Source organism: Eretmochelys imbricata, chromosome 11 (genome assembly GCF_965152235.1).
Source record: "Eretmochelys imbricata isolate rEreImb1 chromosome 11, rEreImb1.hap1, whole genome shotgun sequence".
NCBI lineage: Eukaryota > Metazoa > Chordata > Testudines > Cheloniidae > Eretmochelys > Eretmochelys imbricata.
The window spans coordinates 16,943,384-16,962,908 of NC_135582.1; the positions used below are offsets into that span (position 1 = coordinate 16,943,384).

Genomic DNA, 19,525 nt, shown 5'->3' on the forward strand with positions numbered 1-19,525 from the left:
GTGGGCCTGGGTCCTGCCCTTTCCCCTTGTACTGCACCTGGCCAAGGAGGAGTGGCCGTGATAGACTGCAATTGGCTCCTTGAGCAGAGGAGCTAGACTTTAGGGGTTGTGGTTGGCCACTGCAGCAGGGGTGAGTTGGAAGACTGCTGTTAACCTGCCCCCCCACACACACACAAGGGGGTGAGGATGGACTAAGGGGTACTGTCAGAGGGCAGTAACCAGAAACAGCTGTTGCTGAGCAGGGAGCAACGCGGGTCCCAGGGCAGCAGAGCAAACGATGAGGCCAGACACCATGCATTGAGGGTGCTCCGCAGCGGTCGAGAGCTAATTCCTCGAGTGACTGGTAGGAAGTGCCAGTAGTGTGAGTAGAACCCTGTCACAGGGCCCAATAAGTGAATGACCAGTTTAATTAACTTTAGAATGTTCTTCACTAATGCCCTACGTCTCTTTATAATAAGTCATTGCTGGAGCTGTGGGAATAAACATAGAAGTGTGTGTTCCTTTGTTTCTCGTGTTTATAAGCCTTCCTTCTGAGGATACTTAAACTATCCTGAAACATCTGCACCTACACCAGGGGTCAGTTACCAATAACTGAGGGGTCAGATTTTGATTCATTTTGAGTAATACAGTATTTGCAAGTAGTCCCAATGGGACTAATCAAGGAGTAACATGCTCTTCATCATGAATAAGGGTATAATAATCAGGCCCTCCAATATGCCTCAGAAATATGTCAGATTCTGCATCCTTACTTATCCTGTAAATAGCCCCATTCACTTATATGGGGCTAGCTACAGAGTAAGATACTCAGTATGAGTAAGAGGATCAGAACTGGCCTCCAATCTAAGGCCTGGTCTAAACTATGGAGTTAGGTCGAATTTAGCTGCATTAGGTCGATTTAAAAATGACTGCGTCCACACAACCAACCCTGTTCTGTTGACCTAAAGAGCTCTTAAGTCGACTTCTCTACTCCTCCCCGACAAGGGGAGTAGCGCTAAAATTGACCTTGCTGGGTCGAATTTGGGGTAGTGCAGATGCAAATTGACTGTATTGGTCTCCAGGAGCTATCACAGAGTGCTCCATTGTGACTGCTCTGGACAGCACTTTGAACTCCGATGCACTAGCCAGGTACACAGAAAAGTGCTGGGAACTTTTGAATTTCATTTCCTGTTTGGTCAGTGTGGTGAGCTCAGCAGCACAGGTGACCATGCTGTCCCCCCCAGAATTGTAGAGCGTAGAATGTTTTTATGCTCCCCCTATCATCTCCATCCCTGAGGTTATCGCAGATTAGAAGGCGAAAAAAATGCACTTGTGATGACACGTTTTCCAAGCTCATGCAGTCCTCCCGCACTGATAGGGCACAGCTTACTGAATGCCTCCATGCATTGGCAGAGGCCAGGAAAGAATTCAGTGAGCATGAAGAGTGGAGGCAGGACGCTATGCTGAGGCTAATGGGGAGCAAACCGACATGATGAAGAGTCTGTTGGAGCTTCAGGAAAGCCAACAAGAGCACAGATCCCCGCTGCATCCACTGTATAACCGCCTCCCCATGTTCCATAGCCTCCTCACCCAAGAACATGGCTGGGGGAGGCTCTGGGCACCCAGCCACTCCACTCCAGAGGATGGCCCAAGCAACAGAAGGCTGCTTATTGTAGCCACACTAAAAATCAAACTGTTTGAATGACCATGTGGCCTTGTCCTTCCCTCTTCCCCCCCCACCCCATCCAGGCTACCTTGTCAGTTATCTCTCTCTCTCTCTTTTTTTTTTAAATTAATAATGCATGGTTTCAAAAAAATTGTCACTTTATTTCGAAGGGGGGAGGGTGATTGGTTTACAGGGAATTAAAATCAACAAAGGGGGTGGGTTTGTATCAAGGAGAAACACATACAACTGTCACACCAAAGCCTGGCCCATCATGAAACTGGTTTTCAAAGCCTGTCTGATGCTCAGCACGCCTTGCTATGCTCTTCTAATCACCCTGGTGTCTGGCTGCTCAAAATTGGACGCCTGGCGATTTGCCTCAACCTCCCACCCCATCATAAATGTCTTCCTCTCCCCCCCCCCCCCGACTTACACTCACAGATATTACAGAGCACACAGCAAGCAGCAATAACAATGGGAATGTAGGTTGCACTGAGGTCTGACCTAGTCAGCAAACAGCATCAGCGAGCTTTTAAATGTCCAAAGGCACATTCTACCACCATTCTGCACTTGTTCAGCCTATAGTTGAACTGTTCCTTACTACTGTCCAGGCTTCATGAGCCATGGGAGCAAGGGGTAGGCTGGACTAGGTGTTGACTGCACGGTGCTGCCGGCTGGGAGAGCAGCCTGAGGCAGAAGCTTCCAGCTCGCATGATATTCCAGGCAGGACTGAATTTTCATGAGATGAAACTTAAAGCAGAGAATGACCTGGAGTCTCTGGCTCCCATTCGGTGCTCTAAGACGAGAATAGCCATGTTTGTCCAGGCACCCCTGATCGACCTCACCGAAGTCTGCCAGGAGATGTACAATGGCTATCAGTCCTACTGCACCATCTGCCGCGAAGGCAAGGAGCTGCTGCTGTGTAGCAATGCCAGCAGCACCCAGGAGATATACGGTGACCATGAGCTGAGCGGACTCCATGCTTGCCGTGGTATGGCATTTGCACGGGTAACCCAGGAAAAAAAGGCACGAAACGATTGTCTTCCATTCCTTTCACGGAGGGAGGTAGGGAGGAGGGCCTGACGACATGTACCCAAAACCACCCGCAACAATGTTTTTGCCCCATCAGGCATTGGGAGCTTAACCCAGAATTCCAATGGGCAGCGGAGACTGTGGGAACTGTGGGATAGCTACCCACAGTGCACTGCTCTGTAAGTCAATGCTAACTACGGTAGTGAGGACGCACTCCGCCGACTTAATGCGCTTAATGTGGCCATACGCAATTGACTGTATAAAATCGGTTTCTAAAAATTGACTTCTATAAAATCAACCTAATTTCGTAGTGTAGACATACCCTGAGACCAGATTTTTCTCAAAACAGTGATCCGTCACTCATGTGAGTAGTATCATTAGCTATAATTAAACTACTCGAGTAACTTTGCACCAATGTATGCAAGAGACTTAAAATCTGGCCCACAGATTGTAGGTAGCCCCATTTTATGCTCATTCCCACAGACTGTGGTTTTTACAGATAGCTTTGTAAATTCTGGATTCAAAGTATTGTGAATGTCTGATTTTTTTTCATTCATTTTTAGTTTTGCATGGTTAAGCTTTTGGTTGGTTTTTAAAGTTTTTTATTTATATACTGAAAATAATTGGATGGCAGCAATGTCACTATATTTTCAGTTGTGGAAAATCCATTACCAATTAGGATACTTGTTTTTCTTACATACTATAAATCAAGAGTAAGGAGACTGAGGCGACAAGTGTGATGTCGCTTTATAATAATACTATTGACTAATGTGTGTTAACTGTGTTCCATAGCATACAGCACAGCATAAAACACTCTCAATCCTAGTTTCATTTTCTACAGTTATGAAGATTGAGTATCAAGAAAGCTAATTTTGTTTACTAATCCCCATGCTTTATGCCTCAGAGAAAGCTACGTAGCCAAAACTGTTTGCATTGCTTCTTGTGTGTATTGTAACATTTTCCTTTGTTGCATTTCATGGTGAGCATTAGTTTTATTTAAAAAACCCCCCGCCCACACATTTTTGAGTAATGATGTTTCTTACCACTTTGCAGTGTAAGGCAAAACAGATAACCTGTACCCAATTTAACACAAATCAGAACCTGGGAACTCTGAAAGGTATACCAAATCACCTGCAGTTTTTTTTTCTTTTTCCATTAGGGTTGATAGGTCAGTGGACGTTAAGCACATATTGAAGTGCTTTACTGAACACAGATGGAATTATTCACATGCCTTTTCCACAATTTCCCGCAAAGTACAGAAAAGTTCTTACACAATTGACAGGGAAAGAATCCTGGAGTGCATCAGTAGAAAGAACCATGGGATATGTCCCCAGACATATATGGACAAGTGCAGAAACAGCAAGGACACAGGAACGGCTTTGCTGTGGGGATTCTTACATCTGGGCTAAGATATCCTGGGTGCTCAGACCTGACTGCCAATCACCCAGATTAACTGTGCAGGGGAGATATACCTTAATGCCCTGATCCAACTCCCACTGAAGACAACTGCAGAACTCTCATGAATAGAATCAATAGGAATAAAACCCATCACTTTTTATTACTATTAAGATAAAATTTTTGTCATTCCAGTTTCTAAAACTCACTCTTGATAAAGGTGTTTCCATTCATACAAGGATTGTAGTGGTGTTGTGATGTAGAAATACTTTTACCTTGGCTGGATATACAGTAGTGTTTTTGTTTTTATGTTTATCTCTAAAATGTAATCAAATGTTGTTCACAGTTAAATACGAAGTACACAAAAATGCAGTACAGAAAATACTTGGAATGTACATGAAAAGAGGGCAATTTCTCCTCCCAAGAATGCTATTCCCCAGTCTTTAATTCATACTCGGCTAAAACTGAAATAATTTTATAAAGAAGAAATGAAGCATTCAAACAATTTTAATGCAGTTTAGACATCATGTGAGATTTTATGATGGAAAGCCAAGAAGTTCACTACCAGCTAAAAATGCAGCCAAAGTCCTGTGACCTCTCCAAGGGTATGTCTATACTACTCGCCGGGTCAGTGGGCAGTGATCGATCCAGCGGGGGTCGATTTATCAGATCTAGTCTAGACGCGATAAATTGACCCCTGAATGCTCTCCCGTTGACTCCCGTACTCCATCGGCACGAGAGGCGCAGGCGGAGTCGATGGGGGAGCAGCAGCAGTCGACTCACCATAGTGAAGACCTTGCGGTGAGTAGATCGAAGTATGTCAACTTCAGCTACGTTATTCACTTAGCTGAAGATGTGTAACTTAGATCGATCCCACCCCCCTAGTGTAGACCAGGCCTTAGTTGCAAACAAATGCAACAACCGTTTGACCCATTTTTTTTTTTCAACCCCCTGAAGAACCACAGCTTAAGTGTTTCATCCTGTGAAGGGGAGAAGTTTGGCACTGCAACTCAAACTGTAGTTTTCTACTCTTTGCATGCCTCTCAGACAGAGTTGTTTTAAAACAAAACATTCACAGGTTTGTTTCACCCCTGCTGCTGCAGGGCAGTGCAAATTGCATACCCTTCTGAAACCCTGACAAGGGAACACACATCTGTGGAATGACAGGTGTTCTCATCATTGATGCCTCCACTGGGATTTCTATTATGAGAAAGGCAGCTTTAATTTATGGCTGAAGTTCTGCAAGGTGGCTAATCAGAGGATGCTGAGAATACGCTAGAGCAACCTTCTCTCCAGATGCCTGGCTATGCCCTTGTACTTGCCAGTGCCACTCAGTTTAGCCACTGTATTTACCAACTGCAGGGCACATGGCAGAATAGTACCTGTGGATCTTATGCCATGACAACTCACCTTCCCCTACAGGTGAACTTTCCACCACCAAAGTCCAGGGCACCGGGGCCTTCCACCACTAGTGGTCAGCTATGGGAGCTTCAAAACAGTGGTACAAAGCTACTGCAGTGCAGCTATCTGGTCCCCTACTCTTCTTTCTTAGAGTGTATGCACCTTGATTGTGATATAGTTGAAATATTCATCTATTGTTTTAATAGATATTATGAGTAATTTCAAAGTATCTATAGTATGAAATAGTAAAGATGACAGGCATCACTATTAACAGGCAGTATGTCTAGTGATTAGATCAGGAACTGTGAATCTTAACTCCTTGGCTCTACTCCTGGCGTTGCTTCTTACTAACCTTAGGTGAGTCATATGCTTTCTGGACCTGAGTTTTTTTCCTTCTGTAAAAAGTTGTAAGGATCTGTGCAAAACTGGGAAAAAATGCTTTATTAAAGTAGATGCACATTTTTTGTCAGCTCATTTTACATGTTTTCATGTTCTCACAATTTCACAAAAAGCACCTTATCAGGAGTCCACACTTTTTCCAGATTGCCTTGGGAAATTCACTTCTAAATCAGTGTGCATGCAAAATTTTGAGCGGTCAAAATTTCATGTGAAAGTACCATCCCAGTCATTTTTGGTAATTGTGTCTTGAAGGAAGAACACAGTGGGGGATGGAGCAACACACAATCATTCAGCCACACATTTTAACTACTCAGATTATAATTACTGTGGATGTAACTGAGAACATAATTTGTTGCATTTATCTCTATTATTTAGATTGTAATCAATCAGGGACTGTCTCTTGCTATGTGTCTGTATATCACCTACTACAATTGGGCTCTATCTTGTTTGGCACCTGTTGGTGCTACTCTACTACAAAATAATAAGTTCAGAAGTTTTTCCTAAGTAGGAAATAAAGGATCAGGTGAATAAAATGACAGTTTGACTGATACTGAAACTTTTTTAATGTCATTTCTTTTTCTTTTTTTTCTTTCTACAAAGTGGTTTTAGTTTGTATACAGGAAATCATTCAAGGTCCACAATTACATGAATCCAGGAGGCTATTTTGATCAAATGTTACTTTACATCTTTTAATTTAAAATTTGTATATAATTGTAATAGTTAAACTGTAGGAAAGACAAAATAGATTACTATTTCAATAGCTTGTGAAGTGTGGATGATCTGATGTTCACTTTTACCACCATGCAATATGCACGAAATTAGCTTTTTGAAAAATTGTCAGTAGCAATTCCTCCCACCCATGTACCAAATTTGAAATGATTTCCTAGAAGATTTTACAGTTGCCTTTGCCTTCCCACTCAATTTGCTATAGTTAAATTTTTTAATAAATTACATTTTTTTAAAATAAAACTAACATCTTGTTCAGGATTCCATTAGTCACTTTCCAATCGAACTGTGTGAGGTTATCACAGTGTACATGCTGTAAGCCCAGTTCCTTTCTACAGTAAACCAGTAATAACTCATTCTAGTCATTGCAGATTATCTATCGAGAGAAGAATCTGGCTTTATATCTAACTCTATGCTGGTGTACTTTTTTTAAAAAGGACAGACACTTTGTATTTTTAATAGTTTCTGATGTTTCCTTTTGTGTCTTGTCTAGAAGGTGCATTGGCTAGTGGACAACTATATATATTTGAAAGCTAAACTTTAGGTTTCGGGCACACTGGCATTTGTACTGATAATTAAACAGATGAGTCCTGTAATATTTTGAGGGGGGAGTTGTTTCTTTGGTTTTTACATGCCATTACTTTAAATGTGTGGTGACTTGCAGCTCACACACACATTCAAGTCCTATCTTTCTTCTCTGGTCCTTCTGTCTGTAAACTGTCCCGCTTCTCTGAATTTTCTGTTACCTCTTTTATTTCCCTCTGCTTCTCACTCATCTGTATCTTTCAATATAACACTATTCTGAAAGGATTATGAAAGGGACCCATGTACTGGTTCCCATCTCTTCCATCAAAGCTACTTGGTTCATTCTTTTGCTGAAAGGTGGTCAAAGCAGACTAAACAGCCGGTCAGCTTCTACTGGGAGCCAGAGGTAGTGCTGCTCTGTGGGAGTTCACAACACAACGGTGCTACAGTAGCACAGGCAGCTGACCAAATCTCCTAGAACTGGTAGGAATTATAAAACTTTCTCTCCAAACCAGGACACTCCTGATAAATCCGGGCTATATGGTGTCCTCCTAATTCAGTTTCACAAACTGTCATAAATATAAAGGAAAGGGTAAACACCTTTAAAATCCCTCCTGGCCAGAGGAAAAACCCTTTCACCTGTAAAGGGTTAAGAAGCTAAGATAACCTCACTGGCACCTGACCAAAATGACCAATGAGAAGACAAGGTACTTTCAAAGCTGGGGGGGAGAGGACAAAGGTTCTCTCTGTCTGGGTGATGCTTTTTGCCAGGAACAGAAAAGGAATGGAGTCTTAGAACTTGGTAAGTAATCTAACTAGATATGCATTAGATTCTGTTTTGTTTAAATGGCTGAGAAAATAAGCTGTGCTGAATGGAATGTATATTCCTGGTTTTGTGTCTTTTTGTAACTTAAGGTTTTGCCTAGAGGGATTCTCTATGTTTTGAATATGATTACCCTGTAAGGTATTTACCATCCTGATTTTACAGAGGTGATTATTTTTTAATTTTTACTTCTATTAAAATTCTTCTTTTAAGAACCTGATTGCTTTTTCATTGTTCTTAAGATCCAAGGGTTTGGGTCTGTGTTCACCTATGCAAATTGGTGAGGATTTTTATCAAGCCTTCCCCAGGAAAGGGGGTGTTGGGTTTGGGGAGGATTTTGGGGGGAAAGACGTTTCCAAGTGGGCTCTTTCCCGGTTATATATCTGTTAGACACTTGGTGGTGGCAGCAATAAAGTCCAAGGGAAAAAGGAAAATAGTTTGTACCTTGGGGAAGTTTTAACCTAAACTGGTACAAATAAACTTAGGAGGTTTTCATGCAGGTCCCCACATCTGTACCCTAGAGTTCAGAGTGGGGAAGGAACCTTGACACAAACATACAGGGCAGACTCTCTGGTCCACTAAAGCCCTCTTTTTCCATGTAAACATTGTAAACTGGCATTACATTAATGGATAGCCTGTGGAGAATTCTCCCAGCACAGGGGAAATCTTAGATTCCAAGGCTAGAAGGGATCATTGTGATAATCTAGTCTGACCTTTTATATAACATAGGCCATAGACCTACCCCAAAATAATTCCTTGACCAAATTTTTTAAAAACACATCCAATCTTGATTTAAAAATGGTCAGTGATGAAGAATCCACCTCAACTCTTGGTAAATTGTTCCAGTGGTTAATTACTCTGTTAAAAACACACAGCTTATTTCCTGTCTGAATTTGTCTAGCTTCTACCACCTGCCATTAGATTGTGTTATACCTTCCTCTACTTGATTAAAGAATCCATTATTCAATATTTGTTCCCATGTAGGTATTTACAGACTGTAATCAAGTCACCCCTTAACCTTTTCTTTATTAAGCAAAATAGACTGAGCTCCTTGTGTTTATCGATGATTAAAGGATTAGAAAGCATGCTTTACATTCTTGTGGCTCTTCTCTTAACCTTCTCCAATATATCAACATCCTTCTTGAATTGCGGACACCAGAACTGGACACAGTATTCTAGCAGCAGCTGAACCAGAGCCAAATACAGAAGTAAAATAACGTCTCAACTCCTGTTTGTGTCTGAGGACTGCATTAGCTCTTTTGGCCACAGCATCACACTAGGAGCAATGGGAACGTTGCCAGCAGAAGCAACTCTATTGATTCTTGTACCTGCCGTCCCCCTAGCTGTCTTAAAGATTGTGTCAGAGGGAGACTGTTGGCAAGACTGGTACTAGGGTGGAGGCATGGTGGATTAGAACTCCACTACACCTAATTCTAATCTAGCATGTCAGGGTTGACTCTGAAGTTCTAACTTGTGCCGGGCCAGGCAGCTCTGAATCAGGGAACTACAATTGTTCCTCTGTGGCTCTCCCATTCAATTCTGCCTGGAGTTTGGAGAGGAGAGAAGAGGCTACATCCTCTAGTGTTTGAACTTTTGGAACTAGTCTTCTAATAGATGGGTAAAACTGCTGTTTGCTACCATTTCCCATTTCAAGATTGTCTAGATTAGAATTTAGGCTCATTCTCATTGAAACAGGGTGTAGAACTGCTGGTTGACACGACAGCTTTCAGAGAAGATATTAAGTCATTGTTCCTTTTGCCTATCTTAGTTGGCATCCAAGTGGAAATCACGGATCATATGAAACTTGAGTAGGAGATAAGACTAATGTCCTGGCCAACTTTCTATCTGTCAATAAGAAAGGTTCTAATGTTCCTGCTTGCATGAGCTGTTGCTGAGTACATAAAGATTGCTCCACTTGTCAACATGACTGTTGCAGTACTAGTACTTAAAGAATTGAAATATCTTGATTACAAAAAGTGCTATATCAGTGGGTCAGAAAAACAAATTTCAATTTTTAAATCTCTTACATTATGCTATTGTTTCTGCTCTCCCTACATCTCTGACTTGTTAATACTCTATTTCCTTGCTTGGTCAGAGGACTTCTAAGTACAAGGATTGTTCACCATTCACTAGTTTAACTGGAACATCTTTTATTAGGGGATTCTCTTGCTATATGCTAATAGCCCAGTTTTGCAAACGCTTGATACAAATTAGGTCTTAAGTACATTAAAATCAGCAGGACCACTCAGTCTTAAATCCCTAATAAGTATTTTCAGCAAGTTTGTAAAGCACATTGACTGAGCCAGTATTCCTGATACCATAAAACAATGCCTTAAAGGCAAAACTTTTATTTATTTAAATTTATAAAGCACCTATCTTATAAATCTAGTAAAGTTATATTGCTGAACCAGGGTAAGGACTGAGTTATGTGTTTTGTACAGCATCTAGAATAATGGGAGTGCAGCAACATAAAATTAATAATGAAGGTAGAGATTGGAGGGAAAAAAAATGATTCGGTCATCTAGTCTATCTCCCACATATTGCAAGGAAGTGCATAAAAGCATATGAACTGAAGTTGTACTGTATCTCAATTTTATTTTTATTAGACTTTGGGTTATACTGTTAATATTTTTTACATTTATGTATTTATTAAGCTGCTCCACTACAAAAGCAATGAACAATGCCAGCTGCATTCTTAAACGCCACAATACATAAAGAAATGGGCACGTTTTAACAATAAAATACAGTTCTTCCACATATTGGGCTGTAAATGAAATCTGACATCAAATTGCAAATTACCAGTATAGTTGTTTGTAGTATAACCATTTGACCCTGTTATAGCTAGTCTTTGTAACTTACACTACCCTTCGCAACAAACTTTGACTACAGTGGACATATTTTCTTAAAATCTCCCACCATGGTCACTATGCATTCAACTTTCCAGGAGTTCGCAACAGTAGGAGAACTAGCTTTTATTGGAGAGCAGCACAATTAGCAGCTCAGACCTTTTCTGAGCTGACAGATGCCATGGTGACTTTAATGCAGGTGGTCAGATGTGCCATTGCTAGCATCAGTGCAACTCCACTGGTGGTAACAATAGTGGAGAACTATCAGGAAAAAGCCTACTCTAGATGTCCAAAATATCTCTGTGTAGTCATCTTCACAAGAAAAAAGTAATGGCATGATCACACAACAAGGTAAATTGTAAATAATGTTTCAGAGTGGTAGCTATGTTAGTCTATATCAGCAAAAACGAGGAGTCCTTGTGGCACCATAGAGATTAACACATTTATTTGGGCATAAGCTTTGAAGTGGGTTTTAGCCACAGCTTATGCCCAAATAAATGTGTTAGTCCCTAAGGTGCTACAACTACGCCTTGTTGTTTTTGTAAATAATATGTGCCCACCAAGCAGCAGAATGAAAAAGGATGAGCTTTAGCTAGCAAAAAATTGTGAATAAAAAAATTATTAAAGTCTCTCTTCTTTTCAAAGGGATTTTTCTTTCAGGCCTCAGGGGCTGCCCATAAATTACAGAACTTTTTATGGAGGGGGGGGGTGAGTTTCAAGGCTCGCGCCCACCTTGCCCATAGGGCCTAACGCTGAAACAAGCACACACCGCGTTAGAGGAGACCCCGCCCCCATGCCTTACGTACTTTACAGCCCGCTGAGCGCAGATCTGGCCTGTGCTCTCCATGGGCCCGGGCCTCCGCCGCCGGCGAGTCACTCGCACCCCTCCCACGCTGCCTCCCTTACTCCGCCCCTCTTTCCCTTCCCACCCCACCCCGCTGCACGGCCCCCTCCGGCGCGCGGCTGCCTCTACCGGCGCGCCCTCACACCCTTCACTCGCCAGCCGCGCCCCTTCCGCCTTCTCCTCCCCCCACTTCCGCTCCTGCCCCGGCCGTCGCCAGCGCCGCCTCTCGCCCCCCGCCGCCGCCGCGTCGGCGTCTCTGGGAGCGGCAGCAGGCCGGCGAGTGGCTCTCCGAGCAGATCGATGGAGGCCCGGCGCGGCTGGCCGGTGGGGGGCGCTGGCTCTCGCTCGCTGGCTCTGGGATGGATTTGCCGCGGCCCAGCTGCGACTCCGGGCCAGCCACCATCTTAGAGGAGAGGAGCGGGCCGCGCAGCGGGACGGAGGGGTCTTGGGGCCGGGCCCTGCCGCACACAGGTACCGGCGAGACCCGAGCAAGGGCTTCCGGCCCGGAGCCGAACGGGGAACCGATGCCCCGTCTTCGGGGCGCCCCGACTAAACCCTGGCCGGGGTGTCAGTGGGGGAAGGGACCAGCCTCTTCGCCTTCTCGCCCCCCTCGTCCGTGAGTGAGGGTGGGGGCGGTGCCCAGCCTGCCCAGGTCGTCTTCCCCTGACCAGCCTCCCTCTCCGTGGGGGGAGACTCGCCGCCTCCCCCCACTGTCACCTTCCTTCTGCCCCCGGGATCCACTGGGGGGGCTTAGCTTCCCCTGCACATCCACTTTTCGTGGGGGGGGGAGAGCTGTCTCCTCTCCCTCACCACCAGAGTAGGGGGTGGGGAATGGGGGCCTGTCTCTCTCTCCCCCACACCCTCAGAGTGGGGGGTGTGCGCGCGCGGAGGAAGGGAGGCTATCTCCCCTCCCCCCATCCCCAGAGTGGGTGGGGAGGGAGCGGGGGGTGTCTCATTCTCTCCCACCTGATCCCCAGAGTTGGGTGGGTGTCTGCCGAGGAAGGGGGCTGCCCCTGTCCCTCTTCCCCATCCCCGGAGTGGAGGAATGGCGCGGGGGAAGGGGAACTGTTGTCTTTCTCTCCCCATCCCCAGCGCAGCCATGTGTGTGTTGGGGGGAGGGTCTCTTCCTTTGCCTCCCAACTGTGGAGTGGGAGGTTTTTATTTGGGGGGGGGAGGTCTCCTGTTTCTCTCCCCCATCCCTAGAGTGAGTGGGTGGAGGGGGAAGGAAACAGAATCCAACCCCTACCCTGGAAGCGTCTCTCTAGAAGTGCAGCATTGTGCCTGTTCCCAAATGTGTAAGGCTACCACAGTTATGAGGGTGAGGAGTACTTCCGGAGACTGTGCTGGACTTGATCTCACCACTGCTGTGTAGTTGTCTACCCCGCTGCAAGCTGATTTCTTTTGCTCTCCTATTAAGAAGGATTGGACAGGTGATTTCCAAGAAATGCTTATATGTTTCTGATAATTCAGTAGGTGATATTCTTCCTTGTGTGTGTATTAAATGCATGGTCCAGCATGTTATTCGGGGACACCATTGATCAGATGAGAGGTAAAAGTGAGGTCCTGAGCGGTTATTAAAGATTCCCTAGTACTTTTCACAATTGTGGGTGAAACTGCCTGATGTTTGGGCCAAATTCCATTTGGGTAATTTATGTTCTTCCTAACTAAAATTCCTCTGTATTAATTTTATATTGTACATGTCGTATTCAAAATTGTTGTGTAATGTTACCAGTTGTCTGTTTTGCCGCAAAGGTGTCTGCCCTTCAGTGGTGGGTGAAGTTATATGTGTGTAAGGTTTGTCAGTTAGACAGGAAAGTTTTAGGATTCTTCCATATGGAAGATGCTACGTAGACACAAGTGTTCTGTGTGATCTCTTCGTAATGTTTGAACTTGTGGAGTTCAAGGTCGGTTTATTCCAGTAATTGTCAGTTAATAGTTAAACACACCATGTAATATATCATTTCTATTCACACTTGCAAATTACAATATAGCTGAAAATTTATGTTTCTGACACTTGTATGAGAATTTAGATATATATTTTTTTCAAGTATTCCTCTTATTCTTTAGATCCTGGGAACCCGCTCTACTATTATTTATATACAGAACATTTTGATGTCATGGAGGTACTGTTTTCAAGTGAGTATTGCCTTTTGTTGGACTCCACATGTCTCATGAGATAAAATAATTGAGCTTATTTTAGCTAATTCAAAACAAAATGCTTTCTGTGTGTATTTTGGTCTTCTATTTTTTAATTAATTTTTATTTGGGCTGGTGTGGTAGACTAGTGACAATACTCAGCACCAGCATATGAGACTTGGGTTCGATAACCTGTGCTTTACTTCATGATAAGGGGATTTTTGTGGAGGAGTCTACTCTTTTTATGGAGTTTTCTTTGAGTAAGGACTGTGGGATTAGACCTTGAGTGATTGCAGTATCGCTCGGAAAGTGTCCCACCCATCTCATTTAAAAATTGCCGTTGTCTTATTTGAAGGAAGTCCTCACCACCCCCACCTGCTATTCCTATGTAGTATGGTGATCAGTTGTTATGGAAGTGAATTCTTGAGGTAATAGAAAGGACAACAAATAAAACCCTATATGTTTTCAAAATTATTTGCACAAAATGCACCGGTTTGTTTTGCTTTTGACTTTTGTGCCATCAAATGAAAAACAGTGAGACACAAGTTAGTCAATACAAAGGCTGACCATTTCTATATAACCTCCCTGAGATTGGTACCCTCATATTTTTTTTATACGTTTGTCCTAGCTGACTAATAGGTATTTCTAGAATTGGAAGGATGGCACTAAAATGATTAGTCAATCCACTTCTATTCATTGTCTGGTTGTAACTAAAACATAATTTCTGTGTCTTCATCATATGACCCATATACTTCACGGGTGTGAGTGAAATAAGAATCCACTGAAGGCCAGTATATTTCAAGTCTCTTTTGACACATTCACTTATGAGAACAGGCAGTGTTCAATTAGTGTTCAATTAGTCAGTACATTTTAGAGTTGTTTTCATGTTGGCCCAGATTGTGGTGTGGGTGCAGAACTGTGAAGACTGGAAAAAAAAATTCAATCTGTTGTGATTGAGCTGCTGTCCAGGTGCCTTTGTCATGGACTAGCTTTTACGTAGAATGTCTGCAGTATATACACTGGTTTAGCAATTTTTGTGTTCATAAAGCAGTTTCCCTTATGATCAACAAGCTATTTGATTACTTCATATTCTCAGAGATATCATATTGTTCTGCCTTCACTATTAAATTGTATTATAAATTGAGAATAGTGATAATCTTTAGAGAAACATGTGGTGCTAATGTGGCTTTGCTGTCAGAGATGATGGGACTTCTTGCAAATGGAACGACGCTTGCAGGATTACACATACTTACTAACCTTCTAAATACACTTTTGGCATATGTATCTTAGTAAAAATGGTGTTCTACGTTTTGTGAATTAGCATAAGGCCATTCCAGCCCATTGATCCAAATGTAGGTAGCCAAGTGAAAATACATGTGAGATCATTTTAAACGTCCAGGGATTGGGGTAGTATTTTTATTGGACCAACTTCTGCTTAAAAGTCTCTCTCACCAACAGAAGATGGTCCAACCGAAGATACTTCACCCACCTTGTCTCTCTAATATCCTGGGGCTGATGCAGCTACAATAACACTGCATACAATAAAGGCATTTATGTCTTTGAATATCAGCTGTTAACGCGGAGTATCTCTACCTAAAATTAAGTGATTGAGAATAGTTTAATGTGGGTGGGAGGGGGAAAGACACCACTGAGTTGGGATTTTTCACTCTTCACAAGGTGTTGGAAAGGGGTGTTCTAAAGTTTTCATTCCTTTTTGGCTTTCTGCAGAAGGCCTGCACGTAACTGGCTGAAAAAAAATGGTTCCACAAGATGACAATCTCAGCCCTAATATGGTCTAAATGGTAAGGAAAACTATCAGCCTCTGTTGAAAAGTGTTTATTAACAAAGGTGGTCTTGAAGCATATTTAACTGTTATTGTAAAGATGACATATAAAGGAATTCTGATTTTTGTTGCTGATGCAATGAACCAATGTCTGGAAGTTGAAAGCTAGACAAATTCAGACTGGAAATAAGGCGTACATTTTTAACAGTGAGAATAATTGGAACAACTTACTAAGAGTCATAGTGGATTCTCCATTACTGAAAATTTTAAAATTAAAATTGGATGTTTTTTCCAAAAGATATGCTCCAGGAATTATTTTGGGGAAGCTCAGTGCTTGTGTTATAGACAGATGTTATACATAGATGATCAGTGGTCCCTTCTGGCCTTGGAATCTGTAAATATGTCTTAGACAAGCAGTACGTTTTGCCTCAAATAACAAAGAAAAGAGGGACATTCAGCACAATTTTGAAGTATATCTTTTGTTTAATTGTGTTTGGGTTTAAAAAAACAACCAACCAGACAAAAACCATATGATCTGTTGCATGCTGTCACCTCCATCTCACAACATGCATACACCACAGGAGCTTGCACATAACCGGGCAGGAGTGTCAGACACATTCTGTGAGAGGGCTGCAATATATATTTAATCTTTGTTCTTGGTCCTGATGTTCAAAGGTAGGATGCTAAATTGTCTTCAGATTCCCACTGACGATAATAGGCTTTGAATGGAGTTGTAAGTGCTCAGAACCTTGTAGGAACCTAGCTCAAAGGCAGGTTTGCACAGTGATAGAGGGTAGAATACGGTCCTTATGCAGTAACTAAATTGTAGCCCAAATTCTGCACTGTAGTACATGGGGTACAACTCCTGTGCACTTAAATGAGAGCTAAAGCTGTATAACTGAACAGAATCTACCCTTAGAAAAGTAAACTGTTGCATTCAACTTCAATGGGTTGTGGATGGAAATGATAGAGGGCAGTTTTGGGACCAGTGTCTGTTTTCCCCCTCTGTTTGGTCGCTGGTGTGTTCAGTTACAATTACTGCTATTGTGTGCGTAAATCACATAAACATAAAACTGCACCTGTATTTATTTAGCTTCAAAGTAGTAGGTGTATCATCCTAGCTGTATAAATGAGGCAGTTCACACCTCTCAAATTTATGTAAGGGGTCCATCCACAGTGCAGCTCAGAGGTGAATTCTCATCTTGGGTAGAAGTACATGCACTAGTGTTGCAGCGATGGCGTGGGTGGTGACTTGGGCTACCTGCTTGAGTTCAACCCTAACCAAGATATGCACTTGGTTGGCTGGCTAGAACTACCACCTCTGCCATTATGGCCTCACTGCTATTTTTAGCATGCCAGCTCAAGCAGAACTGGGGTGTTTACTTCTGCCTGAACTGGGAATTACACCTCCCAGCTGCAGTGTAGACATAGACTAAGACAGGTATGTCAAGTCATGTTCTGCAGAGTCTGACTCTGTTATGCGTCTGGAAAAATACTTAAGGTGGGCAAGATGTTTGATACCAATAGCATAGGTTAATGTAGTTTCTGCGCATGTATATGTGTATAATTATTTTAACCTATTAAAAAGATTTTGCTCTCTGAAAAACCCTGCCACAGGGTTGCATAGTAAATGTAAAGTGATCAGCAAGTATAGTGTGCATGCTAGGTCACTGTGGGTAGCAACCTACAGTGGATCTGGACTCTCTGACCTCCAGAATGCATAAACAAATAAGGCTTTCATCTTCAAAGTATGCTGCAAGTGCCTCTTAGCCTGGCTTATTAGAGTGATTCAGCATACGTTGCATGTCTTATTCCTGGGGGAATTCTGTGCCAAAAATTAAAAATTCTGTGCACAATATTGTAAAATTCTGCATATTTTATTTGTCAAAATAACACGACAGTTTCAATTATTTTGGTATTTTATTTCAAAATATCTGTTAGCAAGTATGTCTGTAACAATACACACAACAAAAAAGATTCAGGAAATGTTTCTGACAAATAGATTCCTTACTGGACATACGAATACAGAACTTTGAGTAATAATTAGGGCTGTCAAGCCATTAAACAAAGTAATTGCGATTAATCACGCGATTTTAAAAAAGTAATGGAATACCATTTATTTAAATATTTTTGGATGTTTTCTACATTTTCAAATATATTGATTTCAATTACAACACAGAATACAAAGTGTACAGTGCTCACTTTATATTTATTTTTCTTACAAGTATTTGCACTGTAATAAAAGAAATAGTATTTTTCAATTCAACTAATACAAGTACTGTAGTGCAATCTCTTTATCATCAGTGTCTAACTTAGAAATGTAGAATTATGTACCAAAAAACCCTGCACTCAAAAACAAAACAGTGTAAAATTAAAGCGCTTACAAGTTCACTCAGTCTTACTTCTTGTTCAGCCAACCACTAAGACAAACAAGTTTATTTCAAGGAGCTGACTGAGGAGATATCTGAGCAATTATCCTTGAGAAATCATGGAAGAATGGAGAGATTCCAGAAGACTGGAAAAGGGCAAATATAGTGCCTATCTATAAAAAAGGAAAGAAGGACAACCCAGGGAATTACAGACCAGTCATCTTAACTTCTGTACCCAGAAAGATAATGGAGCAAATAATTAAGCAATCAATTTGCAAGCATCTAGAAGATAATAAGGTGATAAGTAACAATCAGAATGGATATGTCAAGAACAAATCATATCAGACCAACCTGATAGCTTTCTTTGACAGAGTAACAAACCTTGTGGATGGGGGGAAATTAGTAGATGTGTTATAACTAGATTTTAGTAAAGCTTTTCTTACTGTCCTGCATGACATTCTCATAAATAAACTAGGGAAATGCAACCGAGATGGAGCTACTATAAGGTGGGTGCAAAACTGGTTGGAAGACCGTTCCCAGAGAGTATTTATCAGTGGTTGAGTCATGCTGGAAGGGTATAACGAGTGGGGTTCCGCAGGGATCAGTTCTGGGTCTGGTTCTTTTCAGTATCTTCATCAATGATTTAGATAATGGCATACAGAGTACACTTTTATAAAGTTTGTGGACCATACCAAGCTGGGAGTGGTTGCAAGTGCTTTGGAGGATAGGATTAAAATTCAAAATGATCTGGACAAACCGGAGAAATGGTCTGAAGTAAGTAGGATGAAATTCAATAAAGACAAATGCAAAGTACTCCATTTAGGAAGGAGCAATCAGCTGCACAGATACAAAATGGGAAATGACTGGCTAGGAAGGAGTACTGCGGAAAGGGATCTGGGGGTCATAGTGCACCACAAGCTAAATATGAGTCAACAGAGTAACGCTGTTGCAAAAAAAGCAAACATCATTCTGGGATGTATTATCAGGAATGTTATAAGCAAGACATAAAAAGTAATTCTTCTGCTCTACTCCACTCTGATTAGGCCTCAACTGGAGTATTGTGTCCAGTTCTGGGTACCACATTTCAGGAAGGATGTGGACAAATTGGAGAGAGTCTAGAGAAGAGCAACAAAAATAATGAAAGGTCTAGAAAACATGACCTATGAGGGAAGATAGAAAAAATTGAGTTTGTTTAGTCTGGAAAAGAGAAGACTGAGAGGGGACATAACAGTGTTCAAGTATGTAAAAGGTTGTTACAAGGAGGAGAAAGAAAAATTGTTTTTCTTAACCTCTGAGGATAGAACAAGAAGGAATGGGCTTAAATTGCAGCCAGGGAGGTTTGGGTTGGACATGAAGAAAAACTTCATAACTGTCAGGGTGGTTAAGCACTGGAATAAATTGCCTAGGGAGGTTGTGGAATCTCTATCACTGGAGAAATTTTTAAGAGCGGATTAGACAAACCCCTGTCAGGAAAGGTCTAGATAATACTTAGTCCTGCCACGAGTGCAAGGGACTGGATTAGATGACCTCTTGAGGTCCCTTTCAGTTCTATGATTCACATTTGCAGGAGATAATGCTGCCTGCTTCTTGTTTAGAATGTCACTTGA

At 42.1% G+C, this 19,525-nt stretch overlaps 1 protein-coding gene and 1 long non-coding RNA gene across 6 annotated transcripts in view; one reads left to right on the forward strand and one right to left on the reverse strand.

The window, feature by feature from the left end:
• Nucleotides 1-4,555: 4,555 nt before the first annotated feature.
• LOC144272301 (uncharacterized) lies at nucleotides 4,556-11,648 on the reverse strand. The gene is made up of 2 exons (XR_013347535.1): nucleotides 11,593-11,648; nucleotides 4,556-5,892 (listed from the first exon to the last, which is right to left on the reverse strand). It is a non-coding gene; the product is annotated as an uncharacterized LOC144272301 (long non-coding RNA).
• Nucleotides 11,649-11,947: 299 nt separating this feature from the next.
• SLC35F5 (solute carrier family 35 member F5) overlaps nucleotides 11,948-19,525 on the forward strand; it is a 55,343-nt gene continuing 47,765 nt past the window's right edge. Inside the window, exons 1-4 of one of the 5 annotated variants that reach the window (XM_077830590.1) lie at nucleotides 11,953-12,101; nucleotides 12,885-13,060; nucleotides 13,698-13,766; nucleotides 15,495-15,568. The gene's annotated coding sequence lies outside the window, so the exon portion shown is untranslated. Of the gene's footprint in view, nucleotides 12,102-12,884; nucleotides 13,061-13,697; nucleotides 13,767-15,494; nucleotides 15,569-19,525 lie in introns of all 5 variants that reach the window. The other 4 variants (XM_077830592.1, XM_077830589.1, XM_077830593.1 and 1 more) reach the window with 4 other exon arrangements.